Genomic DNA, 16,659 nt, shown 5'->3' on the forward strand with positions numbered 1-16,659 from the left:
GGAGCACTCTCACAATAGTAGCGTGCATGTTAAGTACTGGAGACACACTGTGCGAGCAACCCAACGCTGGAAAAAGTGGTTTGAAACCCAAAGAAGTATAGGTGGTGTAAATAAAAGGCAGGCGTGTTAGAGAGGGTGAGGGATCTCCATAACACCTCATTCCAATTTTTAAAGGAGGGTGACACTTCCCCACCGCCTGCAGCCTTGACCTCCAGGGCGGGACGGGGGGGGGGGGGGGTAGGGACCACTGTGGCTCTTTCCTGAGGCTGTTTCCTGTCTGGCTCTTAGGGGCCCTCGGGATGGCTGGGAGGGCCCTTCCTCTCATTTGCTAACACCCCCTCTCATCCATTAGTTTGAGGGGAGGGTCCAGGAGAGATGGTTTCCCATCTACATCTGGGCTCCGGTAGTGCCCAGCGCAGGGTGGTTGGATGAGAGAGGTGCTGCTACCTAAGTCGGTCCCTTAAGGGCTGCAGTAAGGAGACTTTAATTTAAGGTAATTAGTACAGGGTCTGGAAACTCTGAGGTAGGAGTCTGGGGCACCTGGGAGTCTGCCAAATACCCGCCCCCAGAGGACGCGGGAGACCTGTGATGACCTCTTGTCCCTGTGCACTTATCTTCCTGCCGCAAGTAGTGCTCCCCACCCCCTGCCCTTCCTCACCGCCCTGCCTGGGTCCCGCTCCGGGGTGGGGGGTCAGCCAGGGCAGGAAACAGCCGGCTTGGCTGGAGCCAGGCTGACCGGCTAGATCTGGGAGTCCCCTCCTTCTTCCCTATGCAGACTCAGGCTCCCCTTCTCTTATCCACAGACACCCCCCCCTTTTTTTTTTTACAGCTATCCGTCTGCATCCGGGTCCCCCAGTCTTTCTGAGTCGTGGCTTGTTCTCACCCTAGGAGCCACCATCATCGGCCCTCTTTAAGCCTTTGATTGCTTAAAATTTTTACATTTAGTGGGATAAGTGATTCATTAGTATGCAGAGAGTATGAACGCCTCAGTAGTGGAGAGACGCGAAGCTGGAGGAGGTGAGAAGGCATAAAGGAAGGTGCTGTGGATGAGACCCCGCTGAAAGGATGAAAGAACCCACCAGACTCCGCCTCAACCAGAAGACCACAGTGTAGCAATAAGAATGACTCCTGGGCTGGCCTCTCTACTGCTATCAGGAGAGAGTTTGGAAAACAGCTTCTCTAGTACCCCGTCCCTGCATAGACCCAGTGTGGTCATACTCCCCCCCCCCCCCCCCCGGAGCTGGGGACCGAACCCAGGGCCTTGCGCTCGCTAGGCAAGCGCTCTACCGCTGAGCTAAATCCCCAACCCCTGGTCATACTCCCTTTAACTTGGAAGGAAAGTGGGACCAAGTTGCAGACTGGACTACATTACACACACACACACACACACACACACACACACACACACACGCACACACAGATGGTGAAAATCCCGTGATTTCCCTTTTCCATGCAAGTGACGCCCGAGATCTTTACTCCCCTGGTCAGGAAGCACCCTCCATTTATCCTGTGTGTATGAGGTCATTCCTTCCTCTCTCAGACCACCAGAAACTCTGCGGCCAGCACCAAGTCGCTCAGCTGTCTGCTGCAGGTGAGATCTCACATTACCACAGAGTCAATGCTTGTCCCAAACAAATCAAGTGCCCTCCGTAGTAGGGCACTTGAAGGGACAGAAGGATGGCTCTGTGGTAAAAGTGCCAGCTGCCTAAGCGGACAGCTTGGGCTTGAATTCCAGGATAACCATAATGGAAGGAGAAAACTGATTCCCAGAAGTCGTCTGTCATCTGACCTCCACGGAACACTGCGGCATATACTGGTTCCCACCTAACGCAATGAATACATAAATAAAAAATATAATTATGAAAAATTTTAAAGGAGCTGGAGAGAGGGCTGAGCAGTGAAGGGCACGTGTTGCTTTCCACTGAGGATGCCAGTGGCTTCGGTTCCCAGCACCTACATGCTGGTTCACAACCGCCCTTAACTTCAGTTCCCGAGGATCCAATGCCCTCTTTGGACTTCTGTGGGCACCTGGCACACACGTGGTGCATAGACGTGCAAGCAGGCAAAACACTCTTGCACGTAAGAGAAAATTGAATAATCTGAAAAAATGAAAACAAACCAAACCGTGGGGCCCTTCACTGACTTCACACTTGCAGGGCTAACCGTCACCTGGTGCCAGCCCACAGCAATCAGATGGTCTACACTGACAGGCCAATAGCTGTGCATACGCAGTCTCCCTGAGTAGAAATAACACTGCGAGTCTTTTTCTCTTTCCTTTTTCTAGCCCAAACAAACCTCGATTATTTTTATACAGTTGAGTATGACCTTGAACATGTGATCCCCTGCCTCAAGGCCTGAATGCCAGGGTTATAGACATGTACCATCCCCCCCCCCCAGATTTATTAGGTGCTCAGGATTGACCACCCCCCACCCCTCCACCCCGATTCCCCCAGCTGCAATCTCCCCCACCTGCATCCCCCATGTGTGTGCATGTGTGCATACGTGTGTGTGTGTGTGTGTGTGTGTGTGTGTTCTCTCTCTCTCTCTCTCTCTCTCTCTCTCTCTCTCTCTCTCTCTCCTCCCTGAGTCACAACCCTGGCCTAGCAGTCCCCTTCCCATTGTGACAGTTTGTTTTGAGCCCTTACAGAGATAAGGCTTTTCCTAGACGTAAACTGGGCTCAGTAGTGCAGGCCTGTAATCCCTGGCACTCAGGAAGCAGAAGCAAGATTGCCGGGATTTTGAGACCAGTTTGCCCTACCTGTTGAGTTCTAGGCCTGTCAGTAAAACAGTGTCTCAACAAAAGATAAGGGATTGGGGGAGGCTTGTGTGAGGTGTGGCGGGGGTGGGGGTGGGGAGAGGAGGCATGAATAAGAACAAAGAATATAATGACAAAAGTATACATATAGAAATAACAAAACTTGACTTTGTAGAATAACGCTAAAGACTTAATAAGACATTGACAAAATGGCTCAAGGGATAAAAGGGCTTGCCTACTGCAAAACTTGATGACCTGAGTTTGAACCGCAGGAGATAGTAGGAGAGAACCCCACAAAGTTGTCCTTTGATCTCCATACACACACGTGTGAGTACACACCCACAGACACACATACACACTCCAGAGGTAATAAAAATGAACCCCCCAAACCGATAAAAACAAAGCAAGGGGAAAGGTTGCTGTGCATTTGAAATAACAGAGAACAGACTAGCCACGGGGCCTCCTTTACACTCTAAATGGTGAGACACCCGCATCTGCTGCAGCCCAGCCACTCCTCTCTTGGCTCACTTAACCCCAGGGAGTCCAAAGTTCCATGAGGTTTAAACTACAGCGCCCCTCACCTGCCCGCCAGATTCGGCGGCCCTAGTTAATGAATACCACCACTTTAAACGGATTTTTCTTGGTGGTGGCTTCAGTGTGTGTGTGTGCGTGTGCGTGTGTGTGTGTGCACGTGTGCACACGAATACACACGCTGCATGCAGAGGCCAGAAGCTGATTACAGGTGTTTTGCTCTATTGTCGTTAACCCTGGTTTTGGTGACATAATTTCTCACTCAGCCTAGAGTTCTAACTATGGCTGCACTGGCTGGATAGAGAGCCTCAGGGACTCTCTGTGCTCCCTCCCCTACCCCGTTGTGCTAAGGTCACAGGTATGTGCCCCCTTGGCTTTTACACCTGGTGCAAAGCATCAAAACTCAGGTCCTCAGGCTTGCAGGGCAAATGCTTCCCCCACTGAGCTATCTCCCCCGAACTACACACACACACTCTTTATTTTTCTCCTGTTGAGACACAGCCTTTTATATCCCAGGGTAGCCTAGAAACGAATGTAACTGAAAATGGCTTTTAACACACGTTCTTCTCAGTGGTGATATTACAGGCATGCACTACCTCACCGGGCTTGCATGGAGCTGGGGATTGGGAGATTGAACCAGGGCTTTGTGCACGGGAGGCAAACACTCTACGTCCTCAGCCCGGGACAGTTCTTTGGTGAATCACGGTAGGACACTTGCAGTTACCCAGAATTGGACAGCCCTCTGTATTAGCATCAGTTTTCCTCATTGTTAATTACAAAGACAGCGGCTGCTCACATATCCCAGGCTGGGTTGGAACTCTCTGTGTAGGCAAGGGTCACTCTGAACACCTGATCATTTTGTCTCTACCTCCCCACAGCTCCCATTAAAAAAAAAAAAAAAAAAAGAAGAATTTGATAGGGCCAGGCATGGTAGTCCAAGCCTTTGATCCCAGCACTTGGAAGGCAGACACAGACAGATCTCTGTGAGTTCAAGGCAACCTAGTCTACAGAGCGAGTTCCAGGACAGCCAGGGCTACATAAAGAGCCCCGTCTCAAAAAAAACAAAATAAAAAACAATAAAAAAGAGGTTTGTAGACTTATTGACATTGCTGAACTGAGTTGTAGGGCTCAATGAATCTTTCCTGTTTTTGAGACAAAGTCTTGCTATGTAGCCCGCACTGAACGCACTTGAACTCACGACTCTTCCTTTTCCACATCCACCGAGTGCTGGAATTGCAGGTATGAGGCATCATGCCCTCCCAAATACTTTATCAAAACATTTGTTTGATGTTTAGGGAAGGCACCGGTGTGTGCACACACAAGGCAACAGCAAGATATGGAGATCAGTAGTGACTTGCCAGAGGTGGTTCTCAGGGCTGCAGAGATGCCTCCCCGGTTAAGAGTAACTGCTGCGGGATTGGGGATTTAGCTCAGTGGTAGAGCACTTGCCTAGCACATGCAAGGCCCTGGGTTTGGTCCCCAGCTCTGAAAAAAGAAAAAAAAAAAAAAAAGAGTAACTGTTGCTCTCCCAGAGGACCTAGGTTCAGTTCCCAGCATTCCTATGATAGCTGAAAACCACCCTTAACTACAGTTTGTGGGATCCCACTTCCTTCTCTTATCTCCATAGCCACCAGGCATGCCGGGAGCACGCATACATACAGGCAGGCAGGACACTCATACACATAAAAAAAAAAAAAAAAAAAAAAAACTTGGTTCTCCCCCTCCACCACATGGGTCCCAAGGACCGGATTCAGGTCTTGTGGCTTGGTGGCAAGCACCTTCACTGGCTTAGCTATCTCAGTGGTTCTTTATGTTTGTTTGAGAAAAGATCCTCTGTGGCCCGGCCTGGCTGGCCTCAAACCCTTTATGTAGCAGAAGCTGGCTTTAAACAGCTGCTGTTGCCTTCCAGATGCTAGACTCATAAGCTATGAGCCACCGCACCCAGCAAACAGTACATATCTAACAGGAAAAAGGAGCAGAAGACAGAAGTCACACAGAAGCAGCTGGTGACGTGGCTCAGTGGCAGGTCGCACGCCTGTCCTGTACAGTCTTACGTTCTATGGCCAGCACAACCAGTAACCAAACCAAACTACCACATTCCACATGAGGAGTGTTTACAACAGATACTGCTTTTCTAGGTAGTATAATAGGTATGTCAGTGAAACACTTAGACATTTGTAGGGGCCGGAGAGACAATCTCTTGCTACTCTCGGCAAGGACCTGAGTTTGTTCCCTGCACCCACATTGATGACACCATGATTAAGAGCACTGGCTTCTCTTCAGAGAACCTAGGTTCGATTCCCAGCACCCACACAGTGACTCACAACTGTCAATAATTTCCATTCCAGGGGGTCTGACGTCCTCTTCTGGCCTCCTAGGGCATTGCACTCACATGGTGCACAGACATATATGTAGACAAAACTCTCATACACATAAAATAAAATAAATACCTTTCTTCCTTCCTTCCTTCCTTCCTTCCATTTTTGTTTGTTTAGTTGTTGTCTTTTGAGAGACAGAGAGACAGAGAGACAGAGACAGAGAGAGACAGAGAGAGAGAATTCTCTATGTAGTCCTGGCTGTCCTGGAACTCACTCTGTAGACCAGGCTGGTCTGGAACTCAGAGATCCACCTGCTCTGCCTCCCAAGTGCAGGGATTAAAGGCGTGGGCCACCACCACCACCTAGCCACCTATCTTTTAAAAATGGTTTATAGGAATGCTCTGTCTGCACGTACACCTGAATGCTAGTAGAGGGCATCAGATCTCATTAGAGATGGTTGTGAGCCACCATGTGGTTGCTGGGAATTGAACTCAGGACCTCTGGGAGAGCAGTCGGGTGCTCTAACCACTGAGCCATCTCTCCAGCTCCTCTAAATACAATTTTTTTAGAAGTTGCAATTGGGGGTGACTTCCCAACTTATAGAAACTTGAAGAAGCATGTAACAGACCCGCTCCTGATCTGTCTTCAGCAAACTTCTGGAATACGACATAAAGAAGGCTGCCACAGAAACTTCCTGAATCAGAAAAGACTTTTAAACCAGCAGCTTAAAGCAGTTTAAGAGCTTCGAAATGAAGCAAGAGACAGGCAGGGTGCTATAACCGTCCATGTCTTCTTGAGACACAGACAGCCTACCCTGGAGTGGTACAAATGATTCAGTCCCCAGTGGACTCGTTCATGCCGGCCATTAAAGGTGCTGGTTATTACCAGTGAGGGTCCACCAGGACATCAGAGACTGGAGAACGATAAAGAGGCAGGCATTGCTAAGAGACATGATGGTGTAAGAGGTGGTGTTTGATGCCCACATCTCAGGGCCAGGTCAGACTATGTTAACCAGAATTAATTCGCTAAGGACCATGTGCTGGGCAGTTGTCAACCTGACACAAGCCAGGGTCAAGTGGGAAGAGGGATGTTCCATTAGGACATCAGATTGGCCTGTAAGCAAGTCCAAGGGGAACATGTGCTTGGTGAAAAATGTATCTAAGGGGGGGCTAGTCCACTGTGGAGGGTACCTCCCAGCCCCGGGCAGATGGTCTTAGGATGTATAAAAAGGGAAGCTGAGCAAGCCGTGGATAGCAAGCCCGTAAGCAACATTTCTCCATGGCCTTTACCATGGTTCCTGCCTCTGCTTGACTTCCCACCCTGACTTTCATTCAGGATAAGCTCTATAAATATGGGGAGGTAAACCCTTTCCTCCCCAAGTTGACTTTGGAAATGGTCTTTATCATTAGAAAGAGCAAGCTGAAGGCAGGTGGTGGTGACACTTGGGTGGCAGAGGCAGGTGGATCTTGGAGTTCAAGGCCAGCCTGGTCTACAGGGAGAGTTCCAGGACAGTCAGGGCTACACAGAGAAACCCCGTCTCAGAAAACACAGAGGTGGGGCTGGAGAGATGGCTCGGCGGTTAAGAGCACTGACTGCTCTTCCAGAGGTCCTGAGTTCAAATCCCAGCAACCACATGGTGGCTCACAACCATCTGTAATGAGATCCGATGCCCTCTTCTGGTGTGTCTGAAGATAGCTACAGTGTACTCACATATATAAAATTAATAAATCTTTAAAAAAAAAAAGAAAGAAAACATAGAAGTGGAGAGGTGGGGGGAGAGAGACTGACTGATTAGTCCAGTGGGGTTCTAGTGCTTTTGCTGAAGGCCACAGAAGGACACAATCTCTAAGAGGTAGGAGATGCTTCAACAGCCAGAGATGGCTTAGACCGGTTATAAGCAGATTAAAAGGAAACAAGTCAAACATCTGTGGGCAGATTTTCATTGAGCCAGAGTCTCTAGGGGGCAAGTTGACAGAAGATCAAATAATGATGTTGGTGAGAAGCCCATAGGACTGAACGAGCAGCTTATCGTCGGGGTTAAAAAATACAACAAACAAACAAAACCCTGCCAGGTACGGTTGGTTTCTTCCGCATTCGGGGGGTGGGGGGGGAAGTAGGTCTCTGGGGATAGGAGCCTTCTAGACACTTTCCTAATGGAGTTGCCAAGAACAACTGCAGGTAAGGACCAGGCGCTGTAACTGAAAAACCTCATGTTAAATTGTGGCTCTATTGGTCTTCTCCGAACGGTAAGACGTCTATGGGCCTGAGCACGTGTTGGAGGCAGGTGTGTCTGGTTCCTGGTGGCCTTCGGAGTATAAGAGGCAATTAAACATCAGTTGGCAGATAGAGAAAGAACAGGTTAAATGTTAAATGCAGGTTAAAGGGATTAAACGTAAGCTAGGAGTGGGCAGGCTTCCCAATGCACTATGTATATTTCATTCAGGGGCGGGGTTTGTTCGTCCAAACAGCCTCCCTCAGCAGCCAGATGTTGCCTATGGGGGGGGGGGGGGACTGGCTATGCCTGCAATCTAGAGCTTAAAGGACATACCGTAGCCCTAAGGAATACAGGTTTACCCTGAGAAAACAAATGCTGGTCAACCTTTGGCCCTAAGCCAAACTAAGCATCCCTTAGCTGACCCCTCAAGCTCATCAGAGGCCCTGAGAATACACCACCTTTAAAATAACAGTTGTAGCCAGGTGGTGGAGGTACATGCCTTTAATCCCAGCACTCTGGAGAAAGAGGATTGAGACTCCAGACAAACATTTGAGGTGCATATTTTACCAAAGCAGACCTGGCCTCCAGGTTTTCCCAGCATCCCTCAGTCCCTACCTGACATACTCAACCCTTTATCCTGAACTTTCCATTTATATACATATATATTTATATATTTTTATATACATGTATTTTATATATTCTATTTATATATTCTATTTTATATATTAAATACAAATATATATATATGTATATTTTTAAGAAGACATATTTATGAGGCTGGAAAGATGTGCACAGTGGCTATGACCGCTTACTGTTTTTGCACAGGACCCATGTTTGGTTCCTAGCACAGACACAGTGGCTCACAGTCCTCCGTAAGTCCAGTTCCAGGGGATCTAACACCCTCTTCTAACCTCCATGAGCATATACACCCACGTGCATGACGATTTCCTTTAGAAGCCAGGAGATTTCACTGGATCCCCCAGAACTGGAGTTACAAATGGTTCTGAGCTACCATGCCTATACTGGGAACTGAAACCAGATTCTCTGTGAAAGCAGCAGGCTCTCTTAGCCACTGTGCCGTCCCTCCAGCTCATAGTATCGCCTTAGTTTCTAATTTGTGTTTGTTGATTGGTTGGTTTTTCAAGACAGGGTCTCTCTGTGTAGTCCTGGCTATTCTGGAACTCGCTTTGTAGACCAGGCTGGCCTCGAACTCAAAATCCACCTGCCTCTACCTCCAGAGTGCTGGGATCAAAGGTGTGCGTGCACCTTTCTAATTTCTATGATTGCTTGACCCTTGATCAGAGCAATGGTTATTTCTTCAATCCTACTTTTCACTATGGGATAGAGGCTCAGGGCTTTGCATGGCTGTGTTCATGTTCATCTTCTGTTAAGAGGTTCCACTATTGCTGGATAACATAATGCTAACCCTTAAGTGGTTTACAGGCTTAGAGATCCATTGGAGAGACTTGTGAACACACTTATAGCCAGAGAGAGGGCTCTGCAGTTAAGAGCACTGGCTGCTCTTCCAGAGGACCGGGGTTCAGTTCCCAGCATCCACGTGGCAGCTCACAACTGTCTGGAACTCCAGTTCCAGGGGATCCAGTGCCCTCACACAGACACACATGCATTTTACATTTTACACCAATGCACATAAAATTTAAAAGTCATAGGAAAAAAAAGATGTGAACTCAGTTCACAAAAGGATTTCAGTGCTGGTTCAGCTGGGAAGCACTAGGTTGAGAAGCCAGCCTGAGATGCTTGAGAAGTGAGAGCTTGAGACCAAAGAGAAGCCAGGAGGAGTGGCTCCAGTCTTTAATGGCAGCATTTGGGAGGCTGAGGCAGGAGGATTGTCAAGAATTCAAGGGCAGCCTAGCTAAAGAGTGAAACCCTGTCTCAGTAAACAAACAAACAAATAAAATAACAGACTCCGTAACCCAGCAATAGGAGGTGAGACAGGAAGATCAAGTTCAAGACCACCCTTGAGGGTTGGGGATTTAGCTCAGTGGTAGAGCGCTTGCCTAGGAAGCGCAAGGCCCTGGGTTCGATCCCCAGCTCCGAAAAAAAGAACCAAAAAAAAAAAAAAAAAAAAAAAAACCACCCTTGAGTATATACTGAGTCCAAGGACAGTCTGATCTCCATGAGACCCCGTGTCAGCACACAAAATAAATCCAAAAGGTAAGAATAGGCTTAGAGATGGCTTAGTGGATAAAGTGCTCACTATATAAGCATGAGGACCCGAGTTCAAATCCCCAGCACCCACGTAGTCCACATCTGTAATCACTACTTTAGAAATGACAGAAAAAGACAGAAAACACTCCAGAAGCTTAAGGGCCAGCTACCCTGGTGCATACACTGGTGAATGACAAGGGAGACCCTGTGACCAACAGGGTAGACGTGAGGACAAATGCCAGAAGCTGTCCTCTTACCACCACATGAACACCATAGTGCTCACATATCCACATTCATGTACACAAACATACATGTACACACACACACACACACCAAAATAAATAAAAATAAAGAGAAAGGCTGGCCCGATGGCTCAGCAGGTTTGATCCCCCAGGCTCATGGTGGTTGGAGAAAACTGACTCCCCCAAGTTCTCCTGTGACCTTTACTCACAAGCCATGACACAGGCTCAAGGCTGCATCTGAGTGTGCTCAAGCACACACGCTAAGTAAAGACATTTAAAAAGAGGCTCACGACCGTCAAAGGCACGGAGACCAGCTGACCCCCCCTGTTTCTTCTGTTGGTGTCAGCACAGAGATGGGCAGATGTCCCACCTGCAAGGCTCTAATAGCCCCTCAGCCTGTTTCACTGCCAGGAGGCCAGCCCAAGTTGAGGTGCCATTGTTTGGTGAGGCAACACTTTTTCCAACACTCTCTGTCCCTTTGTCTCTCTGTCTGTCTCTATCTCCCCCCCCCCACCCTCCCACCTGTCTTGGTGTTTTGTTTTGTTTGGTTTTTGGGACAGAGTTTCTCTGTGTGGCCCCTGGCTGTCCTGGACCTCTCTCTCTATAGATCAGGTTGATCTCGAACTCAATGTCTCTATCTCCTGAGTTCTGGGGTCAAAAGCATATACCACCACACTGGTGTATGCAGCCTAAGCTAATACTTCCCAGCCACTGTTAAAAGGGGCTGGTTCACCGCCTACCACTGCTAAGAAGCCTCTTCACCTTGCCTTCAACCTCATCAGAGAGAAGGGACCTAGGTTGCTGTTGGGATATCAGAGAGGAGAGAGAACCTATTAGAACCTAAGGAAGAGAACAGAATAAGGCAGAGCTTGCTGGTGTGTGTGTGTGTGTGTGTGTGTGTGTGTGTGTGTGTGTGTGTGTGTGTTAGAAGAAGAGGGAGGCTGAGAGAGACTGGGGGCCAGAGTTTAAGGTGGCCGGGGTTTGGAAAGGTGGAGCAATGGGAGGGTGGAGGAGAGTTAGTAGGAGGCTCATTGTCCCGGTGTGGGGAAGTCTTTTGTTTCCTCTCTTCCCTTGGCAGCCTGTCAGGATGTGAGGCCAAGCCCCCCTCCCATGCCAATATCTCCGGCCCCAACCATTAGACTGCTCTTTCCTCTACTATTGTGTTACTGATGGGAAAGGGGGCGGGGCAGGGGCCGGCTGGAGACAAACTCTGGTTGGGACTAAGAACTATTAGTGGTTAGGGGCTAGCTTACCGGGAGTTCTAGAAGGACCTAAAGAACCAGAGCTGGCTAGGTCAGATTGGCCGGGTAAGATCTGTGTTGGGGAGGAGCAGGAAGCCAGGCCCCGGGTGGGGCCACCACCGAGGGTAGCAGGTCGGGCCAGGGGGAGGTAGGCTGGGTCCCAGAGGAGATGACGCAGGGCTTCAGGCGTCTCCCAGCCCCCACTATTCTTGCCTGGGAGCCAAACAGCACACCTGAACCCCAAGATTGCCCCCACCCCCTCCATTCCCTGAGGTTGACATCACCCCACTAAGCTTGCAAATTCAGGTGTCCCTGGGCTCTCTAAGGTTCAGTTCCCTTGATGCTCTTCCTCCTTCCCAGGATCTAGTAGGATCCATGGAAGAACCCTGGAATGCCATTCCTCCCGATGCTCCCTCCTGGATTTTTTTTTTTTTTTTTTTGCTCCATCAGCTGTCCTGCAGGAAGGGCGCCCTGCTCAGCTTCACCTCCCTTCCCGAGCCTTTTGTTTGCTGGGTTTTCAGGAAATTGGAGGGGTGGTGGCCAAGGGCTCATCTGCCCTAGGGACTGGACATGGTTGTAGTGGAGGGGGTAGGGACAGAATCACCAGACTCTGGGGAACTCACGGTGGGAGGGAGGGAGATTGGGGGCATCGCCAGGAAACTATTATATGAGGTCTCTTTCGGAGGTCCCGGGTTGATTGGACTTCCTGATCGGACAAGGAAAGGACTGATTGTGTGTGTGTGTGTGTGTGTGTGTGTGTGTGTGTGTGTGTGTGTGTGTGTGTGTGTGGTGTCTGAGAGGCTGGGATGACATGAGGTCACTTTAATAACTTGGCAAAGTGTTGACACAAAGGGGGAAGAACAGTTATTGAATGCCACAATTCATCCTCCTGCAGGACTCCTAAGAAGTGGGGAGGTAGCACGTAGTCAGATCGCGCCGCCTCTGAGGTTTAGGTGTTGTTTTTGTTTGTTTGCTTGCTTCTTTCTTTTTTTTTCTTTTATTTAAAAAAAAAAAAACTAGAGAAAGGGACGCCCAGCGCCTAGACCCAGAATTCCCGCCTTCCCAGCATACAACCGCAGAAACCACGCCAGTGTGGACGCTCTGGCACATGAGCGTCCTCTCGTTGATTGCCCTCTCTGAAGCCACCCCGGGCGCCGCCACATTCCCTTCCTTGAGGGCGGGGCCTGTGCAGTCACGTGAAGAGTAAGACTGGTTTAGGTTTACAGTGGAGTGGGGAATCAGTTTCTACAACTGCAGTCTAAAGGAATGATTATCTATCTCTCTATCTCTCTATCATCTCTCTATCTATCTGAGACAGGTCTGGCTGTGTAGTCCAAGCTGTCCTTAAACTTGAGGCCCGCCCACCTCTGTTTCATCAGTTCTGAGATGAGCCACCATGCTCAGTTTGAGGCTGGTGGGTGACTTAATTCTGAAAGGGGAAAAGAGAGATTAAATAACCAGATTAATCCTGTGTTGTGGTCCTGGACAACGTGTTTCTCTTTCAAAAATTCTTTACGTGGGGGTGGGGATTTAGCTCAGTGGTAGAGGGCTTGCCTAGCAAGCGCAAGGCCCTGGGTTCCGTCCCCAGCTCCGAAAAAAAAGAAAATTTTTTTTTTACCTGTTTTCCTGTTTTGCCTGCATGTATGTGCCCCATGTACACACACCCCAGAGTTCAGGAGAAGGTGCCAGGTCCCCTCGAACTGGAGTTACAGATGTTTGTGAGCCACCATGTGGGTCCTGGGAACCAAAGTAGAGTCCTCAGTAAATCAAGGAGTGCCCTTAACTGCTGAGACATCTCTCTAGCCCTGGGCAAAATATTTCTCAACTGACCTACGTCTGTATCTGAAGTGGAACAGAATTTGACCCAAAGGTTAAGGCAGCAGAGTGTATGGATGGAGGACAAGGGCAGCTGCTCCGACAGCTAATCTTCACTGTTAGCTTGACAGGATCTAGTGTCACCAACGAGGTGAACCTCTGGGTAGATTTGTGAGCATTTTCTCTTTTTTTTGGAGCTGGGGACCGAACCCAGGGCCTTGCGCTCGCTAGGCAAGCGCTCTACCACTGAGCTAAATCCCCACCCCCTTGTGAGCATTTTCTAGATAGCGTAACTGAGGTGGGGAGACATATATCCTCACTGTCGCCTGGCATCTTATTGTAAGCTGGGGACTGAAGGAAAAGAACTGAGCTGAGGACCAGCATCCGTCTCTCTCTGCTCCCTGACTGGATCCAATGTGGCCCAAGTGCGTCCTACTCCAACAGTGAGCTAGAATAACCGCTTCCCTGGGCTGCTTTCGTTACTGCGATGTGAAAAGAAACGAATACAGAGATCAAGACTCCTCATCCAGTTCCAGCCACCCTGAGGACGTTTGCTAGCCCAAGAGAATGGTAGTCCTCCTCTCTTGTAACAAAAGCAGCCCTTATGTCACTGAACAGTCACCTCCTCAGCTGTTATCGTACCCCATCAGTGTTATCTTCAGCGAAGCTACTGGGAGACTAATCAGATTTTGACCCAAAGGTTAAGGCAGCCAAGCACCAGATGCCATACAGGGACCTTGGGTTCCCAGGACCCACATGGTGCCTCGCAAACATCTGTAATTCATTCCAGGGGACCTGAAGCCTTCTCCTGACCTCTTTGGGCACTGTGCATGCACATGGGGCACACACAGGCTGCTGGGTGGCTTCCAGAGGCTCTGATTGTTAATCAAAGTGAAGCTAATTGGGACAGATATGGACTGGCATGTTTTTAAGCCCAGCACTCAGGAGGCAGAGACAGGCAGAGTTCAAGGACAGCCTGGTCTACATAGTGAGTTCCAAGCCAGCAGAGATTACATTAGTGAGACCCTCTCTCTAAAAAAATAGAAAAAGAAAAGCCAGAGGGTGGCAGCTCCTCCCCCCCTCCTTCCTCCTCCTTCTCATCGCTTTGAGGTAGGTTCTAATGTAGACTATGCTGGCCTCAAACTCTCTATGTAGACAAGGACGACCTTGAGCCCTCGGTCCTCCTGTCCTTGCCTTCTGAGCGAATGGTGGGATTATAAGCAGGAACTACCATGACCAGTATAGTTTATTTGGTTTTTCCTCTGTTCCAGGGAGAGAGGCTTGTTATGAAAGGATTGCCCTGATAGGCCCTCCTGACACAGGAGCTGATTCTGGGCTGCTTATTGAAGACGTTTCGCTGGATGAAGTTTTCCCATGGTAACAGTTAGAGTCTCTCTAGTGCTATAATACCGGCGTATTTATACCTCTGAGATTCAGTTGAGTGCCAGCAGGAGGGTCAGGACTTCAAGACCTACCTGGGCTACATGAAACCCAGTCTCAAAAAAATACCAGACAAAACCACACTTAAAATACAAACAAGAGCCGCCAGATGTGGTAGATCATACCTTTCATCTCAGCTCTTGGGAGGCAGAGGCAGGGGGATCTCCGAGTTTGAAGGAATAAGGCCAGCACGGTGGCGAGATACCTATAATTCCAGCACTTGGGAAGTAGAGACAGGACGCTCAGGAATTCATCCTCAGCTATGCAGCCTGGGTTACTTAGGAGCCTGTCTCAAACGATCGCGCAGACCAAGTGGAGGACCAGAGCAGTTTTTATTTTCATAGTCATCATGGGGCGAGCCACATCTGAGCCTTAAGAAATTCCAAAAAAATCACCAAATACTACCTGAAACATGGGTAGCAGCAAGGATGTCAAATGTGTCCTTGGTAGAGCCACAGTGGGTGTGGAAGTCTGTGCCCACATATGTTCGCAGCTGGAAGCCTAGGTCAGGTGTCTTTCTCAGTAGCTTTCTACTTTATTTCTTAGGATGGTTCTCTCACTGAACTTGAAGCTCACCAGTGCAGCTAAGCTAAGCCCTGGGATCCTCCTGTCTGCCTCCCCAAGTTCATGTCTGTCTCCAAGGAGGACCAGCGAAATGGCACAGCGGGTAAAGGTACTTGCTGCTCCTGCAGAGTACTCAGATTCAGTTCCCATCAGCTATGTGGTGGTTCACAATCATCCGTACCTCCAGTCCCAAGATCGAGTACCCTCCTCTGACCTCTATGGGCACCAGGCACACATGTGGCGCACATACATACATGCAGACAAAACGCTCACAACATTTAAAAAACAAAACTAAAAAAAAAAAGGATTTAAACTTTCCATCTTCAGTTCCCTAATCTAATGAAACCACAATAGTAGCAGCATGCACGCATTGAACGGTTATGCATATTTAATACGATACTGTGTGAGGGGGAAAAAATCACTGAATAAGTATGCATTGGACTAAAGAGTCAATATGTTAAGGCTGTGCATGTACTGTAGCATCAGTTAGTGTGCCTGACTGACGCTGTGTGTTTAATCTAGGGGCAAGGGTGGGGACAGTGCTTTTTTAGGAAAATAAACATTAGCATCAGGCTGTGCTGTTACTTATCTGTAATCCCGACACATGGGAGGCGGAGGCGGGATGATCAGAAGCATGAAGTCTTCTTCAGCAATGTATTGAACTGGGGCTAGCCCGGTCTACATAAAGAGCGCCCCCCCCCCCCCCCCGCCAAGTCTGCAAAAGAAAACGGAGTATACGCGATTAATTCTCCAATGCTCTTTTAGAAGGGATGTCATAGTTAAGTCCCGTTTTATAGGTGAGGAAGCGCCGTTGGTAAGACCTGTAAGAGTTGAGGAGGAAACATTAATTGGAGTTTGGGGGTCACAATTACACGTTCTTAGACAGGCACAAAAGCAAGCAGGGTTACCTGCTTATTCACCCGGACCAGCGTCTGGATGGAGGTTCACGGCTCCCTCCGGTGGCCGAAGAGAAGAGCGCAGCCTACGGGCTGAAACTGGACGAGGAGAGGGTCTCATCTGGACGTGAAAGGGACGAGACTGGAAGCCCCAGGACATTCTGGGTCTCCGGAGAAACTGGAATAGTACGACTACGGAAGGCGCCGACCGACGTAGCTTGCTGTTCCCGAGTACACACCTGAGTCAGGTGCCGCGGTTCCGCCCACTCCACTTTTCCGCAGTCGTCACGCGCCCCTTTCAGATACTCCTGGGGACGCCTCGGAGCTCGGGTTGCAGTCAGACCCGCACCTTGGGCATATGCTAGTCTGTCGGTCACGGGAGACTCTGAGGATCGTGACCCACTACGTTGCAGAAGACACCCCAGACGCACGTGGAAGAGTTTGGTAAGCACAGGCAGCTTAGGAGAGTGTGG

The 16,659-nt window shown here is 49.2% G+C and overlaps 1 long non-coding RNA gene across 1 annotated transcript; it reads right to left on the reverse strand.

The window, feature by feature from the left end:
• Window positions 1-15,039: 15,039 nt before the first annotated feature.
• Window positions 15,040-16,657, reverse strand: LOC103691283 (uncharacterized). Its single transcript, XR_015634725.1, has 2 exons — window positions 16,199-16,657; window positions 15,040-16,111 (listed from the first exon to the last, which is right to left on the reverse strand). It is a non-coding gene; the product is annotated as an uncharacterized LOC103691283 (long non-coding RNA).
• Between the last annotated feature and the right edge of the window lie 2 nt (window positions 16,658-16,659).

Source organism: Rattus norvegicus, chromosome 12 (genome assembly GCF_021556685.1).
Source record: "Rattus norvegicus strain SHRSP/BbbUtx chromosome 12, alternate assembly SHRSP_T2T, whole genome shotgun sequence".
Taxonomy (NCBI): Eukaryota; Metazoa; Chordata; class Mammalia; order Rodentia; family Muridae; genus Rattus; species Rattus norvegicus.